The following is an 18,824-nucleotide window of genomic DNA, read 5'->3' on the forward strand; positions in this document are numbered from 1 at the left end:
AGCGGAGGCGGTGGACGCGTTCCTTCAACCGTGGTCCGGTCCGCTGATGTATGCATTCCCGCCATTTGCTATGATCCCGAGGATGATGTTACATGTTCGTCGTCAGCTGGCCGAGTTGGTGGTGGTTGGTCCCTTTCTGGGGGACTCAGGCGTGGTTTCGTCGCTGCTGGGTCTCTGATAGATGTGCCTTTTCTTCTCCTCCCCGTTTCGGATGGATCTCCTCCAGGACCCTCGAGGATTAACACCCCGCTCCTGTCGGACGGATCTCTACGGCTGGTCGCGTGCCGGATCTCAGGACACTGGAAGAAGTCGGCGATATTTCGGAGGCAACTAGCGCCTTTTTGGACAACCGCATGGGCTCCCGGCACACAAGAAAATCTTATCGGGCAGCCTGGCGATCTTGGTCTGGTTGGTGCGTGAACGGGACTTGGATCCCGTTTCGGCCCCTGTGACTCCGCTTTGGATTTTCTTACCTCCCTCTTCGAAGCGGGTGAAGGCTTACGGAACGATTAATGTTGTTCAGGTCCGCTTATTTCATCTTCTCATCAGGGTTTTGATGGTGTCCCTGTGGGACAGCACCCTTCCGTATGTCGTTTGCTTCGCGGTTCCCGCATGTCTCGTCCTCCCCGGCCTCGCTTACCACGACTTGGGATGTGTCTTTAGTCTTGTCTTTTTTGTCCAACTGGCCTGGTAACCCTGATCATCACGGTGCGGCAGTTTGTCGGCCAAGTTATTGGTTCTTTTTTGCCTTATTTCCTGCAAGCGGGTCTCAGATGTTCGGGCGCTTGATCACGATGCCAGGTCGTTTACTCCGGAGGGGGTCACCTTCAATATATCCAGGACGTACGAAGACCAACATTAGGTCGGTGTCTTATCCGTCTTTCCCTTCTTCGCCGGCTCTTGCCGGTGGCTTGTTTGAGGGAGTATGAGTCCCGGACGCGTACTTACCGGTCGCCTTCGGTCCCTCAGCTTTTCTTGTCCATTCGACATCCGTTTGGTCCTGTGTCCAGCCCTACTTTGGCGCGCTGGATGAAGTGGGTTATGTCGTTAGCAGGAATTGATACTTCCATATTTACTGCTCATTCCGCTAGAGGCGCATCGGCTACCGCTTTTGCGGTTTCGGGGGCTCGGTTGGAGGATATCCTACGTCTGGCGGACTGGTCTTCGGCATCAACATTCAGGGAGTATTATTTTAGACCGCCTCCACATTTGTTTTCTGCTGTTATTGCTCAACTTTAAACTTAGCAATAGGAGCCTCCGTGTCTTGCTGTAAAACTAGGTGATTTTCCTAGTCTATGACGGAAAGTCATGGTTTTATTAAAGACACGGAGGCGAGTATTGCCCGCCCTGGGGTTCCCTCCCTTACGATGTATTTTCTGCGGTTTTCAGTCTGATTTGCATGATGTGTCGGCTATGTCGACTTAAGATGTTTATTCTGGCAGGATCGCGTTGGACTTGCGATGTTTTGTTCTGCCCATTACTTAACCTGTTTGTTACTTTCAGGAGGAAGTTGATTCGCTTCGGGTCTCCGTTGCCCTGTTCCAGTTATAGCCATGTTGGCTTTCGTTGAAAAGAAGATCCGGTGATCCGTGTTGCTGGTTTTCGTTGGGATGTTCCGGTGGTTCCGTGCTGGTCGTTTCCCGTTTCCAGGTTCCGGTTTCGTGTTCGGTGGTTCCGGTCATGGTGTCAGGCTCGTAAAGAAAGAGGAGGATTGAGAGGAGGAGCCGTCTGTTATATGGACTGTGAGGGGAGGGTGATGTTACTATGGTTACGTTATGTGAGGTAAATTTTTTCTTTGCTGCTATTGGTGGACAGTAAAGAAGGAGATAGCAATACACGCCTCCGTGTCTTTAATAAAACCATGACTTTCCGTCATAGACTAGGAAAATCACCTAGTTACATCCTGTATTATACTCCAGAGCTGCACTCGCTATTCTGCTGGTGCAGTCACTGTGTACATACATTACTGATCCTGTACTGATCCTGAGTTACATCCTGTATTTCTTTTATTAAAATTTTAAAACAAACAGATAAATAAATATATAAAAACAGAGACCAAACCAACCATACAGGACATGATGCTCCTCAGCGCGGCGCAGACAGCACCGGTCCAGCCCACTCGCCACAGAACACCAGCTATGTACAATATTTACAATATCTATGTACATGTACTAACCTTCCTGATCCGGTTGCACCTACCTACACTTAACAAATACAGAAGTTAAACTTACAAAAAGCCCACCCACCACCACCCCAATGCAACACACAATTTTTTTTTTTTTTTTTTTTTTTTAATATTATATATATATATATATATATATATTTTTTTTTTTTTTGGGTCCCTGAGCTGGTCCCGCATCCCATGCCCCCAGTACATGATAATAGACGTCCATGAACCAGCCCAGGATTTTCTTATATGTCCCAAAGTCCCCAATGTTCCATGGAACCCTCCCCCCATTTACCCACCACCCAACCTAACACTACACCCGACAACTCAACCTATACAAATATACAAATATATATAGACATAAAGACATATAAACTACATTACATAGTACATTACATAGTAGACCTTAACCTCACCACCCACCGTGAGGCTTTTCAGCCACACACAACCCATTAAAGCCCAAGTTTGGCGCCTGCAAGCCCTATGTCCTCATACAGCCACCAAAACAAAACAAAAATCTACAGTGTCAGCTTCAGCCCACCACCGGGAGGGGAGACAACAGGCTAGGGTACCCTAAAGGCAAAACCCCTCCAGAGGAGAGAGGCTCTACCCGCCCCCAACCTCTCGTACTCCAGAGAGCGCACCTTCACCAGGTCTCCGAGAATGTTCCTAACCACCTCATCCTCGGGGAGGATTTTGCGTTGCGTCGAAACTAAACACCGTGCATGCCACGTGTAGTACCTGACCACTGAGCTGACTAGGAATAAAGTGCAAAGGTCCCTACCACCCAGGTGTCTGAATGCACCATAGGCCCATTCCGCATAGGAGAGAGTGACCAGCCTAGGCCAGCCAATGGAGGTCCCCACCCTGGTGTAAACCTCTGTGTTAAAGGGACAATGAAGCAGGAAGTGGTCCATGCTTTCCAGCACACCACCGCACTCCTCACGGGGACACCCCCTGTCCTCAGAGCTCCTACACTTCAGATTGTCCCTCACACACAGTTTCCCATGGAAGCAGCGCCAAGTCAAGTCAAAGAACTTCAAGGGGATCCTATTGGAATTTAAAAGCCGTAACCCAACCCTCAGATCCCGACCTGGGCAGTCCCTGAGGGCCAGAGGTTTCTGGAAATGGGTCAACAGAACCCTCTGGTCAAGGAGTCTCCTTGACTGAGTCCTGATTTCCCACATCCCCAGACCCCACCGACGTAATACCTTCAGAACCAGGGCAGCATAAGCCGGGAGATGCCCATGTGGTGTGCGGAGATCCTTCACTTGCCCCCCTGTCTCCCATTCCTGGAAGAAAGGCCGAAACCATCCCCGACAGGAGGCTACCCACAGAGGAGCCCTCTCTTGCCAGAGGTTCGAGAGATTAATCTTAATAAAGGTGTTCACCAGGAACACCACAGGGTTGACCATACCCAACCCTCCTAGTCTCCTCGTACGGTAAGTAACCTCCCTCTTGACAAGGTTCAGTCTGTTTCCCCATAACATCTGGAAGAACAGACTGTAGACCCGAGTCCAGAAAGGTTCCGGCAAGACGCACACACTGCCCAGATATAACAGCAAAGGGATCAGGTAGGTTTTGATAATGTTCACCCTTTCCCTGAGGGTTAAAGACCAACCCTTCCACTGGTCCACCTTCTGAGCGGCAATCTTAAGCCTGCTATCCCAGTTTTGATGGGGGTAATCCCCCTGGCCAAATTCAATGCCGAGGACTTTTGTAGATTCCTGGGGCTCTGGAAGGGTGTCCGGGAGATCAAAACCAGGATCTCCACCTCCCAGCCAGAGACTCTCACACTTATCTCGGTTGATCTTGGACCCAGATGACTCTGAGTAGCGCTCTACCTCAGACAGTACCCACTCTGCCTCCCCTCTCGAAGACACAAAGATAGTTACGTCATCAGCATACGCCACCACCCTCAGTGTAGTCTCCGGAGCCGCCCGGTCCATCCCGATGCCCGCCAACGGCCCACGATCAACCCCTCTAAGGAAGGGATCGATCGCGAACACGTACAAAAGCGGGCTCAGAGGACAACCCTGGCGAACCCCAGATCCCACCCCAAAAGGACGCCCAATCCAACCATTCACAAGCGGGAAACTCTCTGCCCCTGCATACAAGGTCTTAAGCCAATCAACAAACCCCCCGGGCAGGCCATATCTCAGAAGGACAGACCAGAGGTACTCGTGGTTAACACGATCAAATGCTTTTGCCTGATCCAAGGACAGCATGTACCCCTTCCAGTGACCTGCCCTGCCCTGCTCCACGGCCCTCCCGGACACTGAGCACAGCACTAAAAGTACTGTGGCCGGGAACAGAGCAATGCTGGGCCCCAGAAAGGAGCTGGGGTGCAAACTTCACCAGCCGATTAAATAGCACCTTTGCCAAAATCTTTCTGTCCACACCGAGGAGCGCTATGGGACGCCAATTCTCAATGTGGAAAGGATCTTTACCCTTTGACAGGATGATCAGGGCCGACCTCCTCATTGACTTTGGTAGAGTACCCGAGGAGAGACACTCATTTAATACCTCAGTCAAGAGGGGAACTAAGGTGTCCTTAAAGGTCTTGTAAAACTCAGATGTTAAGCCATCCGGACCAGGTGATTTTTTGGGAGCAAGCCCCTCAATCACCAGACTGACTTCCTCTTCACTGATCATTTCCGTCAAACCGTCAAGAGAGGGGTCTACCCCTGGTTCAGGGACAGTTTCAGTCAGGAAAGCCGATATCTTATCACGATCAAGATCCCTCCTTGCCATGAGATGTGAGTAAAAGGATCTGACAACCTCCAGGATCCCTGATCTGGACCTTCTCAGAGAACCCGTACTATCAATCAGTCCTGACACAATCTTACTACTCACTGACATCCTGCAGTTTTTGTAAGGGTCGGGCGAGCGGTATTTCCCGTAATCCCTCTCAAAAACCAAAGATGCGTGCCTATCGTACTGACACCTCATAAGCAAAGACTTCACTCTGGAGATCTCCTCACGGCTACCCCCAGTCGAGACAAGACGTTCGAGTTTCCTCCTCAGGCCCTGATACAGGCGATACTTACTCAGACTCCTGAGGCTCGAGAGCTGGCGGAAGAATCTCCCCACCCTTTCCTTGAAGATCTCCCACCACTCAGACTTACTGCCGCAGAGATCCAGCAATGGTACCTGGCTCTGAACGAAATCCTCAAAGGACTGTCTTATCTCCGCTTCTTCCAAGAGAGACGAATTGAGCCTCCAGTAGCCCCTTCCCATTCGGGGGGTCTCTGCAACATTCAGAGAAAACAAAATCATACAGTGGTCGGAGAACTCCACCTCCACAGCGGACACGGCTGAAGAGACGGCTTCCTCCTTTAAATAAAACCTGTCTATTCTAGACCTACAACTAGCCCTATGATAGGTGAACCCCGGGTGGCCTGGGGTGTGCCGGATGTGGACATCCACCAGACGAGCCTCACTAGCTATTTTATTAAGCGCAATGCTGTCGTAAGTCAGCTTGTCCCTGGAACCTCCCCTATCCTGGGGCCTCGTGACAGTATTGAAGTCCCCTCCAAAGACCACCTGCCGACTTGTAAAAAGATAGGGCTTGATCCTCATGAAGAGACACTTACGGTCCCACTTGGACTGGGGACCATAGATGTTAATTAGACGAAGTTCTTGTCCCCTCATGAGGACATCCAGGATCAGGCACCTCCCCATTTCTAATTCAATAACCCGTCGGCATTCTACCGGTGCAGTAAAAAGGACTGCCACCCCGCTATACGGCTCGGCCGCAAGAGACCAGTAGGAGGATCCGCGTCGCCACTCCCTTTTAGCTTTAAATACAGATGCCAAATCTGGCAGCCTGGTCTCCTGCAAAAACAAAATGTCAGCTTCAACCCGGCTGAAAAAATCAAAGGCCGCAAATCTAGCCGTATCTGACTTAATGCTGGCGACATTAATGGACGCCAGCGTCAACGGAGTGAGTGCCGCCATCATGGGTGATTGAATTAGATGGCTTTCTTTTCCCACTGCCCCCACCAACTTTTTCATCAGATGATGGCTTACCCCTCTTCAAACAAACAGATGTGTCCATTTCACCTCTGCCCTTGTGCTCTGACTCCAAGCCAGCCCCCACCCCTGAGGACATGTTTTCCCCAGTAGAAGGAGGCTCGGCGTCCCCCGCAGGCCCAGGTGTCACCGCGACTCCCGAAACCTCCCCACCGGCTCCCTCCCCTGAGGAGGGGGAGGTGTCACCAATGGCTTGGAACCGGTTTGAGAGACTAATCAGAGGGGGGTTGGTTGTACCTTCCTTTGGCATCTGGCGGGTGGGAGAAGATCTTAAATCTCCCTTTTTCCCTGTACGTTTATTACCCTGCTTTTGCCATCCCCCACTTCCCCCGTCATGGGGGGATAATGAGGAGATGGCACCTTCCTCTTCCTGGATCCTCCTAATTTCCTCATCCAGCTCACTGTCCCTTTGGGCCTCAGCAGTAGCAGCAGTCTCAGGGGTGAGATCAGGGGTCATCCCAGCTTCCCCAGTTGCCTGAGGTTCCCGGGATTCACCCATCTCCCTCTCCCTTCGGCGATTTTCCTGACGCCTCAGTTGGGCAGGCGTCTTTTGCTTACTTTTCTTCCCTGGCCCCTCTGTTCCTTCACTTCTGCCAGCCCCTGCCCCAGTAGAATTGGCCTCACGGCTTCCTCCCGCCGGGGCATTGACCGCATTGGCAAAGGAATGAGGGCAGCGACTGAATGGGTGACCTAAGTCACCACACAGGTGACACCTAATCTCTGCACATGATGCAGCGAGGTGGCCAATCTCCCCACACAGCGCGCACTTCTGTACAGTGCAGTTAGCACTGAAGTGTGTGGGGCTGCCGCATCTGTGACAGAGCTTCGGCTGACCCTGGTAGAAAATCTGGATGCGATCCCTTCCAAGGAAGGTGGCAGATGGTATGTGAGTAACTGTGTTTCCTAAAAGCCTAAGTTTTACCATGAACGTCCAGGCCCCAGACCAGATGCCATGTTCATCCCTGTTCTTCTTGGGAACCTCCACCACCTCCCCATATCGGCCGAGCCACGTCATGATGTCAATACACGAGAGTGACTCGTTACGGGTTAGAACGGTCACCCTCTTCACATTGTTCTGACGAGACACTGCCTGGACGGCAAAATCTCGCCAGCTGGGCTCGTCCTTTGCCATCTCATAGTTCGACCAGAAGAGCTCAAGTCCCTCCGGCCGAACAAAGCTGACATCGAACTCAGGGGTCCCATAGGGATGTATCAAGGCGTAGATGTCTGTCGCCTTGAAGCCCATCTTTAGAAGGAGCTCAACAACTTCTGATCTTGAAGGACATGTATCACTGCCCCTCCACCTCAGACGGACCACATTCCTACGGAGAGCACCCTGCCCAGCTGTCGGGAGGGACCACCTGGTCTCCCCGCTCCTTTGCTCTCGGAAGGCTGAGAGGCCATGCCTATCTATCCAAAAGGATAGATCAACCTCCCTCCCCTCTACATTGATTGTGCTCTCCCCTCTCTTTAGAGCCTCCAGAAGACGCCGCTGCAAAACGCCGTCCTCAGAGCCAGAGGACAAGGAGGGTCCCCTACTCACCCCGGCCGTGACAGTAGCAAAACTGCGCACAGGGGCTGCCACAGCCGGGGGGGCAACCGGACCAGGTCCCACACCCTCCCCGCTTACCAAAGACCCTCCACCACCCACTTCCATATCTTCCATCCCCAAACCAGCCTTACTTACAACAGATTCTGCGACCTCCCTTCCTTCCCTCCTAACACCATTCACTCCACCATCCAAACCCCCAGACATATTTTTATTAAAAATGATTTTCTGCCCCCCACCTGCTCCCTCACTCATACTGGCTGAACCGGTGTGTTTTGGTGTAATTATTGGTACCTCAGCATCACTGGGCCCTGGGGTCGGAGCTGCCCCCAAAAGACAGACCACAGCCCCAACCCCACTTTTATCATTGCCCTCCACTTCCTCAGTACTACCATTTACAACTTTTGGACGCCGCTGATCCATTACCGGGCGCCACTGATCCAAACGCTGCTGATCTGTTCTTTCATGGCGCCGCTCATCTGGACCAGCAGCGCCAATACAAAACAAAGGCTTTGGCCTCAGTTCTTGACCTTCATTGGGAGGCGTAACCGTCATAGCTCCGACAGCTCCTTCATGCCTCTGCTGGCCCGAGGGAACAGCGTCATCAGCGGTTGGAGCCATCGGAGCTCCTGCAGCCATCTGTGGCGTGGAGCCACCCCCTCCTCCCATCAGGGAGCAAACTCCAGCGCCAGAGATTTTTCTCTCATCCTCCGCAGTAACCTTCCTGTCCGGCTTTTCAGCCGGTGTCGCACCAGCTCCATCCCCGTTACTGCAAACAGAGACGGAGCTCACCACCATATCGGATACCTCGCTCTCCCCTCTCTCCTGCACCGAGTCCACTGCAGGACACGGGCTGGGCTGAGAAGAGGGGCTAATACAGTGAGCCGGCCCTGCGGTCGACCCGGGGGTCCCAGGGAGGGGGGTGTATACATATCTTACCTGCTCCTGGAGCTTGGTCTTCTTAGCCTTTTTCTTTCCTTCCCCAGGCGTCTCCGGTGGCAACTCATCACCAAAGCATAAGTCCTGGAAACGCACTGGGGACTCCAGGAGCTGGATCTCCTCCACTAGGGCCCCTCCCGGGCCGCAGGTCTCATACTCATCCCCCGAGCCGCAGCTGGGTGACCTTGCTATTTGGCGTGCAGGGGGCCCACTGTACGGAATCTGCTCCTGCAGGCTGCCAGGTGGATCTTGCTGGTCATCATCATCATCCTCCTCCTGCACGACTGGTTCCTTCTCCACCTGGCTGTCAGGCTGCTGCCCCATCTGCCCCTTCTCCTCCGCCATCTTCCGAAAACGTTCCTCGTTTAGGAGTTTTTCCTTAAACGGGCCGCTTTTATCTCGGAGTACAGTCCGCCTTTGCTCAATCTCGCCAATGTCAGCTTGTAGCTGCTTTATTTGGCTCTCCAGCCCCTGCTTCTTCCTCTTTGGGGCCACTCCAACACAAGACCTCAAGCCGCGCAGCTCCTCCCGGAGCCTCCTCAGGGTCTTAGTCGCGTCTTCGTACTCACGGAGGTGGCTCATGACCCGGGATCCGTAGGTGGAAATGGACTCCCGGGCCCTCAGTACGCCCCAGCCTTCCTCCTCAAGATCTGCTTCACCTCCGTGAACACTCGGCTTTTGCTGGGCCCCGGAAGGGCCACTCTCACCCATGCTGGCATTCGGGTCCTCTTTAGCGGATCCAGCCTTGCGGCTCTTCCTACTACCCTCAGACTCAGGGGAGACAGAAGCCACATTACTGCGACTCCTGCCAGATCTTCTTACCCCTGAGTCCTCCATGCAGGCCAAACGCTGGCTTCTCCTGTCCCCTGAAGGCCTGCCGCTGGGAACAGGAGCCTGGGGCTTGCTTCCCTCGCTCATGCCTGAGAACCCACTCTCCCCCTGGGGAGGAGAGAGCCGGCCTCAGGTGGATAGATTTTCCTCCAAACGCTCAGGAGCAGCAGCAGCAGCAGCAGCTACACACAGCCACAGGCGACCACACCCACAGGTAATCGCAGCTCAGGAACAGCTGGTCCAGAGCTGCACTCACTATTCTGCTGGTGCAGTCACTGTGTACATACATTACTGATCCTGTACTGATCCTGAGTTACATCCTGTATTGTACTCCAGAGCTGCACTCACTATTCTGCTGGTGCAGTCACTGTGTACATACATTACTTATCCTGTACTGATCCTGAGTTACATCCTGTATTGTACTCCAGAGCTGCACTCACTGTTCTGCACTGGGGTCAGGGCTGGCGCTTCCATATAGGCAAGGGGGGCAATTGCCCCCGGGCCCACAAGTCCTTAGGGGCCCCTGCCGGCCCGCAACTAACTATATTTTCATGGCGGCGGCGGCAGGGCACAGGGAGATGAGCGCTTCCATTGTGGAAGCGCTCATCTACATAGTCATCTGTATCGCCGTCCTCAGGACAGTGATACAGATGGCTGTGCTGCTGTGAGGCAGGGGAGGGAGAGGAGTGTCCCTTCCCCTTCCTCTGATAGGCTGCAGGCATTAGGCCGGCAGCCTATCAGAGGCTGGTGCAGGTGGCGCGATTATGTCATCGCGCCGCCTGAGCCGTACAGCGCGGGACACAGTCCGGAAGAGGCCCACATCGCTTCACTGACATGGAGGTAAGTATAAGTGTTTTTTTTTCTTTTTTATATGTGTACAATACTGGTGGCTACTGGCCCATGATGGGGGTGGAAGGGGGGGGGGGGGCGGTGGGCTCTGGCTACTGGCACATGATTTGAGGGGGCTCTGGCTACTGGCACATGTTATGGGGCGGCTCTGGCTACTGGCACATGATTTGAGGGGGCTCTGGCTACTGGCACATGATGTGGGGGGCTCTGGCTACTGGCACATGATATGGGGGGCTTCTGGCTACTGGCACATGATGGGGGGCTCTGGCTACTAGCACATTATATGGGGGGCTCTGGCTACTGGCACATGATATGGGGGGCTCTGGCTACTGCCACATGATATGGGGGGCTCTGGCTACTGGCACATGATATGGGGGGGCTCTGGCTACTGGCACATGATGTGGGGGCCTCTGGCTACTGGCACATGATGGGGGCTCTGGCTACTGGCACATGATATGGGGGGCTCTGGCTACTGGCACATGATATGGGAGGCCTCTGGCTACTGGCACATGATGGGGGGCTCTGGCTACTGGCACATGATATGGGGGGCTCTGGCTACTGGCACATCATGGGGGGCTCTGGCTACTGGCACATGATATGGGGGGGCTCTGGCTACTGGCACATGATATGGGGGGCTCTGGCTACTGGCACATGAGGGGGGGGGCTGGCTACTGGCACATGATATGGGGGGCTCTGGCTACTGGCACATGAGGAGGGGCTCTGGCTACTGGCACATGATATGGGGGGCTCTGGCTACTGGCACATGATATGGGGGGCTCTGGCTACTGGCACATGAGGGGGGGGGCTGGCTACTGGCACATGATATGGGGGGCTCTGGCTACTGGCACATGATGGGGGGCTCTGGCTACTGGCACATGATGGGGGAACTCTGGCTACTAGCACATGATGGGGGGCTCTGGCTACTGGCACATGATGGAGGGGCTCTGGCTACTGGCACATAATAGAGGGGGCCTTTGGCTACTGGCACATGACATGGGGGGGGCTCTGGCTACTGGCACATGATAGGGGGGTTGACTCTTGTTACTGGCACATGATGGTGGAGCTCTGGCTACTGGCATATAATAGGGGGGCCTCTGGCTACTGGCACATGATAGGGGGGTTGGCTCTTGTTACTGGCACATGACATGGGGAAGCTCTGGCTACTGGAACATGATAGTGGAGCTCTGGCTACTGGTACATGATAGGGGGGCCTCTGGCTACTGGCACATAATAGGGGGGTTGGCTCTTGTTACTGGCACATGACATTGGGGAGCTCTGGCTACTGGCACATGATAGGGGAGCTCTGGCTACTGGCACATGATAGGGGGGGGTCTGGCTACTGGCACATGATAGGGGGGCCTCTAGCTACTGGCACATGATAGGGGGGTTGGCTCTTGTTACTGGCACATGACATGGGGGGGCTCTGGCTACTGGCACATGATAGGGGGGTTGGCTCTTGCTACTGGCACATGACATGAGGGGGCTCTTGTTACTGGCACATGACATGGGGGGGCTCTTGTTACTGGCACATGACATGGGGGGCTCTTGTTACTGGCACATAACATGGGTTGCTCTTGTTACTGGCACATGACATGGGGGGGCTCTGGCTACTGGCACATGAAGGGGGGGCTCTGACTACTGGCACACGATGGGGGGCTCTGGCTACTGGCACATAATAGGGGAAGCTCTGGCTGCTGGCACATGATAGTGGAGCTCTGGCTGCTGGCACATGATAGGGGGGCCTCTGGCTACTGGCACATGATAGGGGGTTGGCTCTTGTTACTGGCACATGACATGGGGGAGCTCTGGCTACTGGCACATGATAGGGGAGCTCTGGCTACTGGCACATGATAGGGGGGGTCTGGCTACTGGCACATGATAGGGGGGGGGCTCTAGCTACTGGCACATGATAGGGGGGTTGGCTCTTGTTACTGGCACATGACATGGGGGGGCTCTGGCTACTGGCACATGATAGGGGGGTTGGCTCTTGCTACTGGCACATGACATGAGGGGGCTCTTGTTACTGGCACATGACATGGGGGGCTCTTGTTACTGGCACATGACATGGGGGGCTCTTGTTACTGGCACATGACATGGGTTGCTCTTGTTACTGGCACATGACATGGGGGGGCTCTGGCTACTGGCACATGAAGGGGGGGCTCTGACTACTGGCACATGATGGGGGGGCTCTGGATACTGGCACATGATGGGGGGGCTCTGGCTACTGGCACATAATAGGGGGTTGGCTCTTGTTACTGGCACATGATGGTGGGGCTCTGGCTACTGGCACATAATAGGGGGTTGGCTCTTGTTACTGGCACATGATGGTGGGGGGCTCTTATTACTAGCACATTATTGGGGAGCCCTTTTTTTAGTTGATGTAGGTGTTTTTTTGTATCCTGTAATCTCCCCCCCGACTCGCCTCACGGTCTTTGCTCTGTTTCACCCCCCCCGCGCTGTCTCGCTCATTAGTCACGTGTGATTTATGACGTGTCGATATTCCTGACATCTTCTAATAGATGAGCGCACTTTATCGCGGCGGCTCCGCTTCCCAACGCTCGTAAATTTTCCATCCGGATCTTTTATCTCAGACTTTTTCTCGCTTCCGAACGGTTTTGTCATTTGTAACGTACAATCCAGTGACGACATTTACATCAGCGCCATCCGCTCGTCTTTCATTCATCAAACCCGCGTCTTTGCAGCAGTGCGGTCTCTGAGCGGCCATGATGGGTCTTACCACATGAGGACGTCAACTCCGAGACTGCCCTGTGCCAGCGGGCCAAGTCTGACACCTTGAGGGACACTGGCGATCTAGGTTGTCAGGTCTCTGATATGTTTAGGCTGGGGGTCAGCATTAACCTCGCTGAGTCGGCGCTTCAGGCTAAATGCACACGATCAGGATTGCGTGCGGATTTTCGTGCGGAAAATCTACACCGTAGGTCATGTACATTGTAATCTATGAGAATTTGAAATACTCAACGCACCCGATGCAGATCATGATTTTCACCTGCGGTGGGGATTTTAAAATCCGCAGCATGTCAATTTATTAAATTTTTCCTGACCGGATTTTCTTCATTCACTTAATAAAATCCGCACCGAATCCGCACGCAAATCCGCACCAATTGATGCGGATTGACCGCACAGATTTGCCTGCGAACAAAACTGCGGATTTCAGTGCGGATTCTCCGCACATGAATCCTGACCATCTGCATGCACCCTCACAGAGATGAGCGACTTCCGTGAAATCTCTTTCAGGTCAGAGTCACTAAAGTTTTCAAAATATTTATTTGGGCCGCGAACGTCAGTATATTACAGTCTCTGTGGTCTCCTAGGACTCTGGACTGTCTGGAGAGACTCTGGGACGAAAGAAAGAGACAGAGAGCGAGAGAGACATAGAGAGACAGACAGTGAGAAAGAAACAGAGACACAGAGACAGAGACACAGAGACAGAGTGAGAGTCTAGTTATACTAGGAAGCCTGCTTAAAAGGCCTCATGCACACGACCGTTGTTTGGGTCCGCATCCGAGCCACCGTTTTTGTGGCTTGGATGCGGACCCATTCACTTCAATGGAGCCGCAAAAGACAACACTCTGTGTGCTGTGCGCATCCGTTGCTCCGTTCCGTGGCTCCGCAAAAAAAAATAGAACATGTCCTATTCTTGTCCGTTTTGCGGACAAGAATAGGCATTTCTACAATGGGCAGCCAGTTCCGTTCCGCAAATTGCGTAAGGCACACGGGCAGCTTCCGTTTTTTGTGGATCCGCGGTTTGCAGACTGCAAAAAACGGAACGGTCGTGTGCGTGAGGCCGAAAGCTGAGCAATGACTGGAAGGCTATGCTGTAGTTGTGAAACGTTCGGCTTTATCTTTTCGAAGGAAAGCTGAATTGCTAATTTTTTCTCCCTTGATTTGCTTGAAATAAACTGTTGAATATTTGGGTTTGTTAGAATCCGATTTTTTTTTAAACCCAGGATGAATTCCAAATTGATAGAACTGAGGTGCCCATCTCTAGTATGTATGTTTGTACATATCCCTTGTGCTTCACAGATCAATTTTCTCCTATTTGTTATCCCCTAAGTTTTGGGGGTAGCCTCAAACGGTTTAATCAGTGCCTTTTCGTAATAAGATGTGTCCTGGTGGTAGCCTCAAACTGTTCTATTGCTCTGCTTGCATTTCCTCATGATGCTTCTCTGGAAAAGAGACATGGAAGCTAGTCTTCTTTCTAAAAGTAAAAGAAAATAGAGTGTCTCATATCGGGAGACCAGCTCTCTCTTAGTAACTATCCTATAACGCAGCAAAGCAATGAACATTTGCTTGGTTGCTTCAGATTGGGGTTTGGGTACTTTTTCTTATGGAGAGTGCCAAGTGTGCATGAGGAGTATTGTAAGTCAGTCAACACTCCTCTGGGTTTCTGAGCAATATATATGCATTGTCGGGGATGGGGGTACTCTTTCTCATTACGGAGACCACCTAGTATGCATAGTACGTGTGTGGAGTATTCTAGGCCAGTCAATGGTCCACTGGGTTTTTGGGACAAATATTTAAAAATTTGCGCATCTTACCTCTGCTGGCATCAGATAGGCTTAGGAAAACTAATTTGAATATCTTTCCTAGATACCCCGACAGTCGTCGCCTGGCCTACAATACTCTACACATGTTCTTCACATACTAGGTGCTCTCTGTAATGAGAAAGAGCACCCCCCCAGCATATATATTGCCGAGAAATCCATTTCCGGATTGTTAGAATCTGAACTTTTTGGGAAATTCGGGTGAATTCCAATTTGGTAGAATTGATTCGCTCATGTTTGCTCTTCACACGTTCTTTGGGAAATCCTAAAGTGGTAGAATGACTGAACTGATTGTTCGTGCGTCAACCCAGAGGTCAAGGTCGATGACAATCCAGTAGAATCCAATAATGATGGCCAAGTATATAATGGAAAGAAGGAAACCATCTGTGGTCATCGCCCATGATGTATGAGATTGTGTGGCAACCAGTAATCCAAGCAAGAGCCTACAGACAAGGCCGGGGCCCACTGCATTCCATGGGGCCCACAGCCACCCTGTTACAGAGACCACCTAGCTACTTTACACACGCACTGAATCTTGTGGGCTCCCCGACACCACTCCATTACCACACGTACTGATGTTTCCACAAGCATTAGTCTGCAGCTACCCCCTACCTTATACACCAGGGGCAGTCCTCCCCATCCCAAATGTTAGAGCATGAATACCATGGTGCCAAGCAACGCTGAAGTCCTGCTCACCACCAGCTCCAGAGCTGCACTCCTTCACTGCATCCTGGCTAGTGCTCGCTCTCTCTGGAGTCAATAACAGCCAGAGACTTGGTACAGAAGTACAGAGGGACGACCAATGTCCCACGGAGGACAAACATGTCAAGGAACAGGGCAGCACAGGAGGACAGGTACATAAGGAAACCACATTGAACCATGAAGCCAAGACACGAGACACTATTCCCCAAGGGCACTCACAGCGTTCATACAATTTAGGTTGATCAGGAGGTTGCTGTGCATATTTTTTTAAGTAGAGGAGGTCCAGCCCTACTTGGATCCATCACCCTTGCTACTGGGTGGTAAAAACCTGTGCAGGACTGGAGGAGAAGCAATGCCAGGCTCATCATTGGGTAGCAAAACCTGGAACAATAATTCGGCCTATTCTGTTATATGTACACCACTGCAGGTGCAGTGACCCAGGAGGAGGAGAGCAGAGGAGAGGATAGTAGTGATAGTAGTAAGAATGGTGGTTGTAGTTAGTAAGCACTCTGATGCTCCCCTGAGCAGTGCAGCAAAGGGAAGGGAACACCTTCCTTCCCTTCGGGACACACCATGATTCTTTGGGCTTCTCCTGCCTGATGGCGGTTTGGGGTGACCTTGATGGTGATGAATGAGGAGCAAGACAGGTTTCCTTGGCATCTGCAGATATCTGTGCAGTGTAGTGGTGTGGCAGTTCTTTACTGAAGAATCAAGTTCAGGTACATCAATCACAGTTCTCTATGTGCATGGACTGGCAGTTCTTCCACAAGATGCAATTTCCACAGATCTCACGGGTTACATGGCTGCAGTTGGAGTTAACAGGCACAGTTGTCGCCTTGGAGCCATTTTCCTTACCTTGCACTTCTCTAGCTGACTTTGGTATAAACATCCAGGAATGGGGGTGTAATACTTCTCTCTTTAGGGCAGTCAAAAACATGGTTTCACAGGTTTCTCTACTAAAAATATATGTTTTCTCCAGTGTCCTCTGTACGATGTAGATATTCCTTCTAAGCAGGCGGCCAGTTTGCTCCTCAGAGGTGTCAGGGACTGTAAGACTTTAATCTCTCAGACACAAGTTTATCCTTTTCAGACTGCATCTCTCCACAGGACTTCACCTCACACCTCCTCCTTGCTTCTGGCATACTCCTAGAGCTCCTAGTGCTCTCTGTGTTGCTTGTCTCTAGCTGGTTTAATCCAGAGCTGGGTTATCTGCTTCCATCAATGTCTCCTGCTTATGGGGTAGTGGATAGAGCCCCACCTACTGTTTGGTGGTAGCAGCCTGTTAACTCTGTACTGTACGATACACAGCATATAAATAATTATACATTTCACAATTTTAGTCTTTTAGCAGAAGTACAGGAAATGCATATAATAGCTGTTTGCAGGGGAACCACTGCCGTAGCAGTAGGATGCTGCATATCTATGTTATTGTCATATGGTCTGGCCCATGTGTATGGGGCCATCAGTAGACCCAATCTACATCCACCCTCGGGGCAAAGAAGGATTTGCCATGTTAAATTTCACCTCTGGGAGATACGTCCACATTGGGCCTGGAGAGTTTTATAAGGCATAGTTGCTGGCCAGATGTATTATGTGTATGGCTGACTTGTACAACAGGCACTGGGGTCGGACATATGGGAATTGAGGCCTCATTGCAAAATGAGGATCTATGGTACTGGTCCACTCCATTACAACCCAGTAGTTCTCCAGAGCCTGGAGCCATAATGGAGTAAGCACCATACCTCAAAGGGCCCACTGCAGACACACCAAGAGCCTCGCTGGTTTGTGTACCCGTCATCTGCTTCCCTTTACAATCTGTGCAGACATGGCAGCAGGATGTGCTTGTGGTATCTGCTGTGTGATACATCTGACAAAACATTGTGGTTTCCTTTGTCAGCGCCCTCAACAATATATAGCTCATCATGATCAGACAGTCTGGACAGGTCAGTTCTGGATAGGTCATCTCTGGACAGGTCAGCTCTGGACAGGTCAGCTGTGGACACGTCAGCTCTGGACAGGTCAGCTCTGGACAGGTCAGCTCTGGATAGGTCAGCTGTGGACAGGTCAGCTCTGGACAGGTCAGCTCTAAACAGGTGTCACGGACGGTGTACAGGAAACAAGACAATGCAACATGCATATATGACTCACTGGAACCAAAGCTAAGGAACCATAAAGGAGACCCCTGCACAAGACCTGAGACTTTCCCTGGCTCCTCAGCCTATGCAACGATCCCAGAGGTGGATGGTTGCATATCCACGTACCTCGACTATATAACCCCTGAACACCCTACAATAGTGAGGGGACACGACCACCGGCTCCCTACACCAGACACGGAGGGAGTCAGGGTCACCTGGGATCCAGCAAACAGAAAATAACAGATAAATGTTCAGCACTTCACTTTGTAGCAGACTGGAAAACAAGATCAGCATGCACACACACTCCAGGAAGTAGTATAAGCCGCCCAGTAATGCATTATGGGGCGGAATTTAAAGGGATGCAATCAGTCCAAGCACATGACAGCTGAGAGAGGCTAACGAGATGAGGAACTGAACATCACAACAAAGAAACTCAAGGAGGAGGTTCTGAAAGGCTTCTGTCAGAGCTTCTCAGCTGTCTGGTTGTGACAGTACCCCTCCCTCTACGAGTGGACTCCGGACACTCAGAGCCCACCTTCTCAGGATGGGACCTATGGAAAGCCCTGATGAGACGAGAGGCCTTAATGTCCGTCACTGGGACCCACATCCTCTCCTCAGGACCATAACCCTCCCAATGAACAAGGTACTGGAGAGAACCGCGGACAAGCCGAGAATCCACAATCCTAGAGACCTGAAATTCAAGATTCCCATCAACCATAATCGGAGAAGGAGGCAAAGGCGAGGGTACAATGGGTTGAACATAAGGTTTCAATAAGGACTTATGAAAAACATTATGGATCTTCCAAGTCTGAGGAAGATCAAGACGGTAGGCAACAGGATTGATGACAGACAGGATTTTGTAAGGCCCAATAAACCTAGGACCCAACTTCCAGGAGGGAACCTTCAATTTGATATTCTTGGTAGACAACCACACCAGATCACCAACATTCAGGTCCGGACCAGGTACACGTCTCTTATCTGCCACACGCTTATATCTCTCACTCATGCTCTTTAGATTATCCTGAATCTTTTGCCAAATAGATGACAAAGAC

This window comes from Bufo gargarizans, unplaced genomic scaffold, assembly GCF_014858855.1.
Source record: "Bufo gargarizans isolate SCDJY-AF-19 unplaced genomic scaffold, ASM1485885v1 original_scaffold_964_pilon, whole genome shotgun sequence".
Classification (NCBI taxonomy): domain Eukaryota; kingdom Metazoa; phylum Chordata; class Amphibia; order Anura; family Bufonidae; genus Bufo; species Bufo gargarizans.